General features: G+C 40.1%; 1 protein-coding gene across 1 annotated transcript in view; it reads right to left on the bottom strand.

Annotated features, from left to right (window-relative positions):
- Nucleotides 1-6,387, bottom strand: part of Nlrp14 (NLR family, pyrin domain containing 14) — a 28,007-nt gene extending 21,620 nt beyond the window's left edge. The window contains exon 1 of the mRNA XM_063280975.1: nucleotides 6,289-6,387. The gene's annotated coding sequence lies outside the window, so the exon portion shown is untranslated. The remainder of the gene's footprint in view (nucleotides 1-6,288) is intronic.
- Nucleotides 6,388-9,083: the final 2,696 nt, after the last annotated feature.

Here is a 9,083-nt window from a genome sequence, read left to right as displayed (position 1 = left end):
AACTAGAAACAGCATACCTGAAACCTCTAGGACAAACTAGTAACAGCATACGTAAAAGCTCTAGGACAAAAAGGAATCACACCCCAAAGGAGTAGATGGCAAGAAATAATGAAAACCAGAGTTGAAATCAATAAAATAGGAACAAAAAGCAAGACAAAGAATCAATGAAACAGAGTTTTTTGAGAAAAATCATAATTTGACAAGCCCTTATAAAAATTAAAAGGCAAAGAGAATATCCAAAACTAACTGAATTAGAGATAAAAAGGCAACTATTAACAACATACACCAAGGAAATAGAGTCACAAGGTCATACTTTAAAAAGCAGTACCTCACAAAATTTGAAAATCTAAAAGAAATGGATAATATTTGATACACAGCACCTATCAAGGTAAATCTGGATCAGACAATTTAAATAGATCTTTAATCCCTAGTAAAACAAAAGCAGTCATGAAAATTCTACCAAAAAAATCAAAACAAAACAAAAACTCAGGACCAGATGGTTTTAGCTTGGAATTCTACCAGACTTTCAAAGAAGAGCTAATGCCAGTGCTCATCAAATTATTCCACAAAATGAGAACAGAAGCAACATTGCCTGTGGAGAAGTGGACTGTGAGAGGCAGCTTGGTCCTCAGTTGAGCTAAAGGCTTTGAATCCCCAGAGACCCTGAAGGGATGGTAGGAACTTCACCTGCTCTCAGGCACCAGGCCCCTGACACTTAGCCACAGCCGTACCCCAATAGATTTGTGGTCATCAGCCATGTAAGGGCAACACTCCAAGCCCTTTGACATGTAGATGAGGCATCCCTAACATCTCAGACCAAGACAACAGGAAGAGAGATGTGCATGACCTTTGGTCACATAGGCTTAAGACAGATCTCCGTGCTAATGAGGTACCTAGGGGCCTTGAGGGCTTAGCCAATACACTTTCCTTTCCAGACATTCCTCAATGCAAAAGGTATTTAATCTCAGGCCAGCCCTGAGAAGTGGGCTATGTTTTTATACACCTACTTTCTACCATGGCAATAAACAAATCAGAACCATGGACTTCCTCTTTTCATTGGGATCTGCCATGGGGAGCCATGGAGAAGGTTTTTGCCTATAGAGCTGCTGTCCAATCTCAGTAGATGGCCTCTCTGTACTCTCAGCCACAATCGCCACCAAACCAGCCATCAAGCCAAGGCCAATCACCGTAGGACCGGTGATCCTATAAATTTCATTGGAAGCTCCTACAGCTAATGAACAATTTCAGCAAAGTACCCAGATACAAAACTAACTCACAGATCGGTAGCCTTCCTATACTAAGATGACAAGCAGTGACTGAGGAAGAAATCGGAGAGACATCTTTGATAACACAAATACAAAATAACTTGCAGTGAATCTAACCAAGTAAATAAAAGACTTAAGATAAAACTTCAAGTCTTTGAAGAAAGAAATTGAAGATCTCAGAAGATGGAAAGATCGTCCATGCTCATGGATCAGCAAGATTAACATAGTAAAAACAGCCATTCTACCGAAAGCAATCTACAAATTCAGTGCAATCCCAAGCAAAATTCTGACATAATTCTTCACAGGTTTTAAAAGGATAATTTTCATTTTCATATGGAAACAAACACCAACCAACAATAACAAAACCCCAAACCCCTGGGTGGCTGAAAAATAAAGACTGCTACATATTCATCCCTGATTTCAAGTTGTGTTATAGAACTATAGTAATAAGAATAGCATGAAATTGGCACAAAAACAGACATGCTGACTAGTGGAATCAGACCCTCATAAATCCACACACCAAGGGACATCTGATTTTTGACAAAGATGCCATAAATACACCCTGGAAAAAAGACATCACCTTTAACAAATAATGCTAGTCAAACTAGATGTCTATATGGAGAAGAATGCAAATTGATCCACACATCACTCTGCACAAGACTCAACTCCAAATGGATCAAAGACCTCAACATAAAATCAGATACTGTCATACAGGTCTTTCACTTGATTGGTTGAGTTATACAAAGATATTTTATATTTGTGGCTATTGTGAAGGCTATTTCCCCTAATTTCTTTCTCAGCTAGTTAATCATTTGTGCAAGGAGGGCTACTGATTTGAGTTAATTTTGTATCCATCCACTTTACTGAATGTGTTTATCAGCTGTATAAATTCTCTGGTAGAATTTTGGGGGTCATTTATGTATACTATCATATCATCTGCAAACGGAGATACTCTAACTTTTTTCTTTCCAATTTGTGTCCCCTTGATCTCCTTTAGTCCTCTTATTGCTCTAGCTAGTATTATATTAAATAGATATGGAGAGATTGGGAACCTTCTCTTGTCCCTGATTTTATTAAAATTGCTTTAAGTTTCTCTCCATTTAATTTGAGGTTGGCTATCAGCTTGCTATATATTGCCTTTATTGTATTTTGGGCATAACTTTCATCTGAGACGCTACATCCAGCAGCTGATTTAAACAGATGCAGGACTCACAGCCAACATTAGGCAGATCTCAGGAAGAGTCAGAAGTAGGTCAAGAACACTACAAGAAGACCTACAGAATCAACTAACCTGGCCCATGGGGACTCACAGAGACTGAACCACCAAACCACCAACCAAAGAACATACATAGACTGGACCAATGGTCCCTACACACACACACACACACACACACACACACACACACACACACACACACACACATCTTAGAGTGTTGTCTGTCTCTGAATCAGACTGTCACCTGCCTTTGGATTTCTTTCCTCTAGCTGGGCTGCCTTTTCTGGCCTCAGTGGAAGAGGATTTGTTTAGTCCTGATTCACCTTGATGTGTCAGGGTGGGTTGGTGGAAGTGGTGGCTTCCCTTCTCTGAAAATGGGAATTGGGAAATGAGGAGGGGTGTGAGAGGGTGTGACAGGAGGATAGGAAGTGGGGTTGTGAATACAAAGTGAATAAATTAATTAAAAAGAAAACCCCAGATACACTGAACCTGATAGAAGAGAAAGTGAGGAATAGCCTTGACACCCAGGAGAAGACTTTCTGAACTGAACATCAGTAGCATAAATAGTAAGATCAACAATAAGTGTGACCTCAGGAAATGGAAACACTTTTGCAAGAAAAAGAATTTTTTTTACCAACTGGACATCCAAAAGAGGACTAATATTCAAAATATATGAAGAACTCAACCAGATATAAAGAAAACAAATAACCCAACTAGAAAATGGGGTATAGATCTAAAAGAATTTAATAGAAGAAGTGCAAATAGCTGAGGAACACTTAAAAAATTCAACATCTGCAGGGAATCTTGAATTCAAATCATCTACCAATAAGCAGGAACAAAAGAAGCTATCATTGTAAAATGATAGTACCTAGATGAGCTCCCAAATGAACATATATTAGATTAAATTCAAAATTAGAAGATAACAGCTACAAGCCTATATTGGTATAAATGATTATATTACATATTGGTATAAACGTGCAAAGGAAACAAATCTCTGCTCAGAAGAGAAACTTCCACATCCTTTATGTAACTACCTCCCTCGCCAAGGAGGGAGATATTAACCCCATCTGATCTATGCACATTTTGACCATGTTTTAGCTGTCTCCCCCATCAAGGAGCCTATGTGTGTGAGCTGAGGAAGTGCAGAGTGAGAAGTTTCAAGTCAGTGTCAGTCATAAATCAATGAGGATAACAGAGTACTACACTACTGGCTTACAGAACAACTTGTTATGCTCTATTCATTTGATATGGGAAGCTCCCTTGTGCATGTGCTCTCTAGAAACCAAAGATGAGTGATTTCTGAGGAGGGGGGTGGGCTGGGAAGAATAGAAGGAGGAGATCTGTAGGGAGAAGGTTGCAATGTAATAGAGAAAAGAAAAAAAGAAGCACTGTGATAGTCTTCCTATATCCCTTAACCCCAACCTAACTATGGGGAAAATACCATATACATCCAAATTTTATGACATGCTACATAATAACTTTTTCAAAACTGCCAACACCATTAGAATATAGGAAAGACTAAGATTCCACTGCAGACTAGGAGAGACTAAGACCAAGTCATTGTCATCTGGTGTCTTTGTCAGATTCTGGAGATAGGAAAACTAACGATAGGAAAAGGTCAGGGAAACCCAAATTAAGTGCACCTCAGTTGTTGTGCCAAACCTCCTTATGACAGATACACCACAGGAATGAAAAGGTGCAAGAACAGGGAACTGAGTGAAAAGAATACCAGAACTCTCTGTAATTAAAAAGACAATCTAAAGTAAAACTTTAGTTATAGACATGTATCCTCAGAAAAAAGTTAAGTATGCAAGAACAATAATACACATGAATAGCAGTACCATGTAATTTCTAAATTCTGGATAAACATCCAAGAAAATGCATTTATGATAGAATTAATCAGTTGTGAAAAGTACTCAAAACCAAACCAAACCAAAATCCCAGTACTTATTGAAACTAGGCCCTTTAAATGGTAGGCCAAGTGCCTAGCCTCTGGGCTATACCCAAAGTCATGATTTAAAAGTAATACACACACACACACACACACACACACACACACACACACACACACACATATGTATGTATAGTTATATCCTATTAACTAATCAAAGTATAGGACTTGCAACAAGCCATCAAGATGAAACTCATAACGAGTAAAAGCAGTCAAATCCAACAGGATTAAACAGGGCATATGCCATTTTAAAACATCAACACAAAGAAAATCGTACCAGCCTGCGCAGATCTAAAATGCATTATATTTTAAAAGGGCTAGTGGTGAGTCAGTCTGTGAGGCCTGTGGGAAGCTGGGGGAGGGCACACAGATGGCTCGATGCAGTTCTCAGGTGCTGACACTTTATTCTTTTACTTGGTCATGACTTACAGGAGTTAATTGTTAATCAGCCAGCAAATGACACACGTTCCATAAGTACTTCTGTAATTTCTACTACACTGAATTATCACCTTAAAAAATCTATAGAACTAGAAAGACTTGAAACTAGTCAGGGTATCCGGAAAACAAATTTATTTTGAACAAGGGAGAAAGAGCTGTCGTACACAAGCAGGTGACTGATTGACAAGTCTGGCAAGCATTCCAGAAAATGTTCAAACTCTAAAATCCCAGCAGATGCCAAAACCAATGCAAACCAGTAGGTTCCAATTCTCAATTATCAAAATGGTTTTAGAAAAAAATTCCTAGAAACAATAGCATGTGATAAGAAATGGTGAAGCAGATAATCTGATATAAATGTTATTAATTGCCATAATCTCGGAAAGATGAGTCCCCACACTACTGACAACTTTTAAAATGTGACTTTTCAATAAATAACATTTCTTAGGAATTTATTCAATGCAATGAACTCTACATATAGAAAGCTTTTTAAAAATAAAATAAATGCATAAAATACATATAGATATAGGCTTACTGGATTTTTGGTTTTGGTTGTTTTGTTTGTATTTTGGGACAGGGTTTGTGTTGCCTTGGTTGTCCTGGAACTAGCTTTGTATACCTGGCTAATGGCCTTAATGGATTCACCTATTTCTGTTTCCCAAATGTTGGGATTAAAGGTGCGTGTCACCACCAATCTGCTACTTTTTTTAAAAAATTAAATTATTGAAACGGCAGACATTAAACCAAGCAGCAGTGCGGTAAAAAAGGGCAATGCCTGTTGGTCAAGTCCCAAAGGATGTGTGCCTTAATAAACCTGTGAGGAGCATAATCATTGGTAACCCCTGAAGCAAGAGCAATTCTGGTCACTGTTGGTATTGGTGTGGGCGTGAGTACCAAAGCCTTGACTCATGGCTTTCTATAATTTTGATAGAGAGACATTTTGTCAGCGTGTAGCATCAAGACCAATTTTTGAAGAGGCTATTTTGCTAACAGCAAGGAAAATCGGGAGGCATTAATCTAAAGGACTATACCTGCACCTGGTCCAGGAACAGGGGTGGCAGGGGTCCCCCAGGACTGCTGAAGACTATATACCATTTTAATTCAGGGCCTCAGACTAGAAGTTACTATTGATGCCAGTTAGGCCTCAGTGCACAGACCACTAAGTAGGAGCAAACCCCAGTTCTAGACTCCCATCCCACTTTAACCCCAATTGCCAGCAGACCCTCACGCAGCAGCTGCATATTCCTGCAGGGTCATCACCCTCACTAAAGCTGTAGGTGTTATGCTTTTCTCCATCCTGGGGTGCAGGCCAAGTCCCTTTCCTAGTTAGCAAGTACAACGTGGGCATCAAAAGGATTCCCACTGAACCCTTGCTAGTCTAAGAGCTGGCAAAATACATATCCAAGAAGCTCCTTCCATACCTGTGGTCTGAGTCGGCCTTCGTGATGAAAGTTAAGTCCTTGTGTTGAGAAACGAGTTAAACAACGAAGGGAACACCTGGCTGAGAAGCCTCTGCAGGTTCACTGAGAAAGGGGCTCACTCTTCAGTCCTTAAGACCTCTCTGCTGTTGCCGCCTTGGGGCGGGGCTGTCTTTCCAGCAGGGATTGGTGGGTTGGCTCAGTTGGGCTTCACCACTGGTCCAGTGAGTCTCTCTTCTGATTGGCTGTCTGGGTAAGCTCTCTGCTTCTGGATGTCTAGGCCTTCCAACTCTTGTCAGATGCAGCTCCTACCCAGGAAGATAATTTCTGTGCTCAACACACGTGTAGGACCACAAGTATGTACTTGACTACAAAATTTGAATTACATTACTAGGAAATAGTTTTCATTCTTGCTTTGTCACCGAACAATTTTACCTTTCGACTATTGATGTTCTCTTCCCAAATTGGTACCATGTGTCTTTCCTCAGTATATAAGATCCAATAACTTTCTGCAGCTCTTAAGTTAATCTTCAGTTAGCTGCAATTTCTGATATTTGCCTATGATTGCTTTGTTAAAGCAACTTCACAAGTGTTCCTTTGTTGTTATTATTTTTAAAAGTAATTATTTATTTATACACATATGAAATGTTGCCCCTCCTCCTGGGCCCCCTTCCTGATACCTGCACCCCATCACCTCTCCCTTCACTTTTGAGAGGGTGCCCCCTACCACGTACAAGTGTTTCCTATAAGCAAAAAAACGGAATTTGCTGCCTCGCCCACTGTTCCTGTCCTTAACTAGAAAAATTCCTTAATTTCATAATCAACAGAGTTTGTTATATTCTTGACATGTTACATTAGGGTTTTTATTTTACCTTGTGGCTTTCTGTTCTGTGGGGTGGCTTTCCCGTTCTTTTTGGGGGTGGAATATGTGTTTTGGGCTTGTTGTTTGAGTACAGTCCTTTCTAGATTTGTTCTCTACAGTTAGAAAACTTGACTGATGTGGACTGATTTCCTACAGGTTTTCAAATCGTTCCATCATCATGACAGGTGCTTACTTTTGGCTGATGGACTGCGACAGGTTTATCTTGACAGCCTGTTCTGTTGAACAGAGTTTTAGCTTTTCCCATTACAAACAGGAAACCAAACGTCTTTCCCCCCATTTTATTTAACTTACTCTTTTTGCCTAAAAGCTTGTTTTCCCTTTACCCTTAGAATGTAGACATTATAATTGATATATCAGGTGCACCTTTACTCATTAATCTGGACAAGAATCCAGTAAGTTCCTTAGGTCTTCAGAAATTTTAAATTTCAATTAAAAAAAATTCAAGCAAGAGAAAGTTCTGTGTTTCTTTTTTTTTTAAATGGAAGGTACACATTTATTACCAGAGAAGAGAAAACACACACAAAGCCTGGATCCTTTCTCCTCATGCACTAGTTTTCTATGCAGTCCAAAACCAACTGGGAAGCTATTTACAAGGACAAACTTCCTAACATGGTCCTGGACTGTGGGGTGGGCTGCTTCTTTTTTTTTTTTTATTTTTTATTTTTTTTTTTATTATCTTGAGTATTTCTTATATACATTTCAAGTGTTATTCCCTTTCCCGGTTTCCGGACAGACATCACCCTCCCCCCTCCCCTTCCTTGTGGGTGTTCCCCTCCCAAACCTCCCCCCATTGCCACCCTCCCCGCATAGTCTAGTTCACTGGGGGTTCAGTCTTAGCAGGACCCAGGGCTTCCCCTTCCACTGGTGCTCTTACTAGGATATTCATTGCTACCTATGGGGACAGAGTCCAGGGTCAGTCCATGTATAGTCTTTAGGTAGTGGCTTAGTCCCTGGAAGCTCTGGTTGCTTGACATTGTTGTACTTTTGGGGTCTCGAGCACCTTCAAGCTCTTCCAGTTCTTTCTCTGATTCCTTCAACGGGGGACCTATTCTCAGTTCAGTGGTTTGCTGCTGGCATTCGCCTCTGTATTTGCTGTATTCTGGCTGTGTCTCTCAGGAGCGATCTACATCCGGCTCCTGTCGGTCTGCACTTCTTTGCTTCATCCATCTTGTCTAATTGGGTGGCTGTATATGTATGGGCCACCTGTGGGGCAGGCTCTGAATGGGTGTTCCTTCAGTCTCTGTTTTAATCTTTGCCTCTCCCTTCCCTGCCAAGGGAATTCTTTTTCCTCATTTAAAGAAGGAGTGAAGCATTCACATTTTGATCATCCGTCTTGAGTTTCCTTTGTTCTAGGGATCTAGGGTAATTCAAGCATTTGGGCTAATAGCCACTTATCAATGAGTGCATACCATGTATGTCTTTCTGTGATTGGGTTAGCTCACTCAGGATGATATTTTCCAGTTCCAACCATTTGCCTACGAATTTCATAAACTCGTTGTTTTTGATAGCTGAGTAATATTCCATTGTGTAGATGTACCACATTTTCTGTATCCATTCCTCTGTTGAAGGGCATCTGGGTTCTTTCCAGTTTCTGGCTATTATAAATAAGGCTGCGATGAACATAGTGGAGCACGTGTCTCTTTTATATGTTGAGGCATCTTTTGGGTATATGCCCAAGAGAGGTATGGCTGGATCCTCAGGCAGTTCAATGTCCAATTTTCTGAGGAACCTCCAGACTGATTTCCAGAATGGTTTTACCAGTCTGCAATCGGGTGGGCTGCTTCTTATAGAAGCCATATACTACAAACTAAATATATTCTTAAGAGTTTACAAGAAGCTTTAGAGCAAGTTCTGTGTTTCTTCATCCCTCCCATCAGCCCGCTTTTCTCCTGTGGAATTGGAGTTTTTGTAGCTG

This window comes from Rattus norvegicus, chromosome 1, assembly GCF_036323735.1.
Source record: "Rattus norvegicus strain BN/NHsdMcwi chromosome 1, GRCr8, whole genome shotgun sequence".
NCBI lineage: Eukaryota > Metazoa > Chordata > Mammalia > Rodentia > Muridae > Rattus > Rattus norvegicus.
Note: the sequence above shows the minus strand (reverse complement) of the source record. Positions and strands in the feature narration are given on the sequence as shown.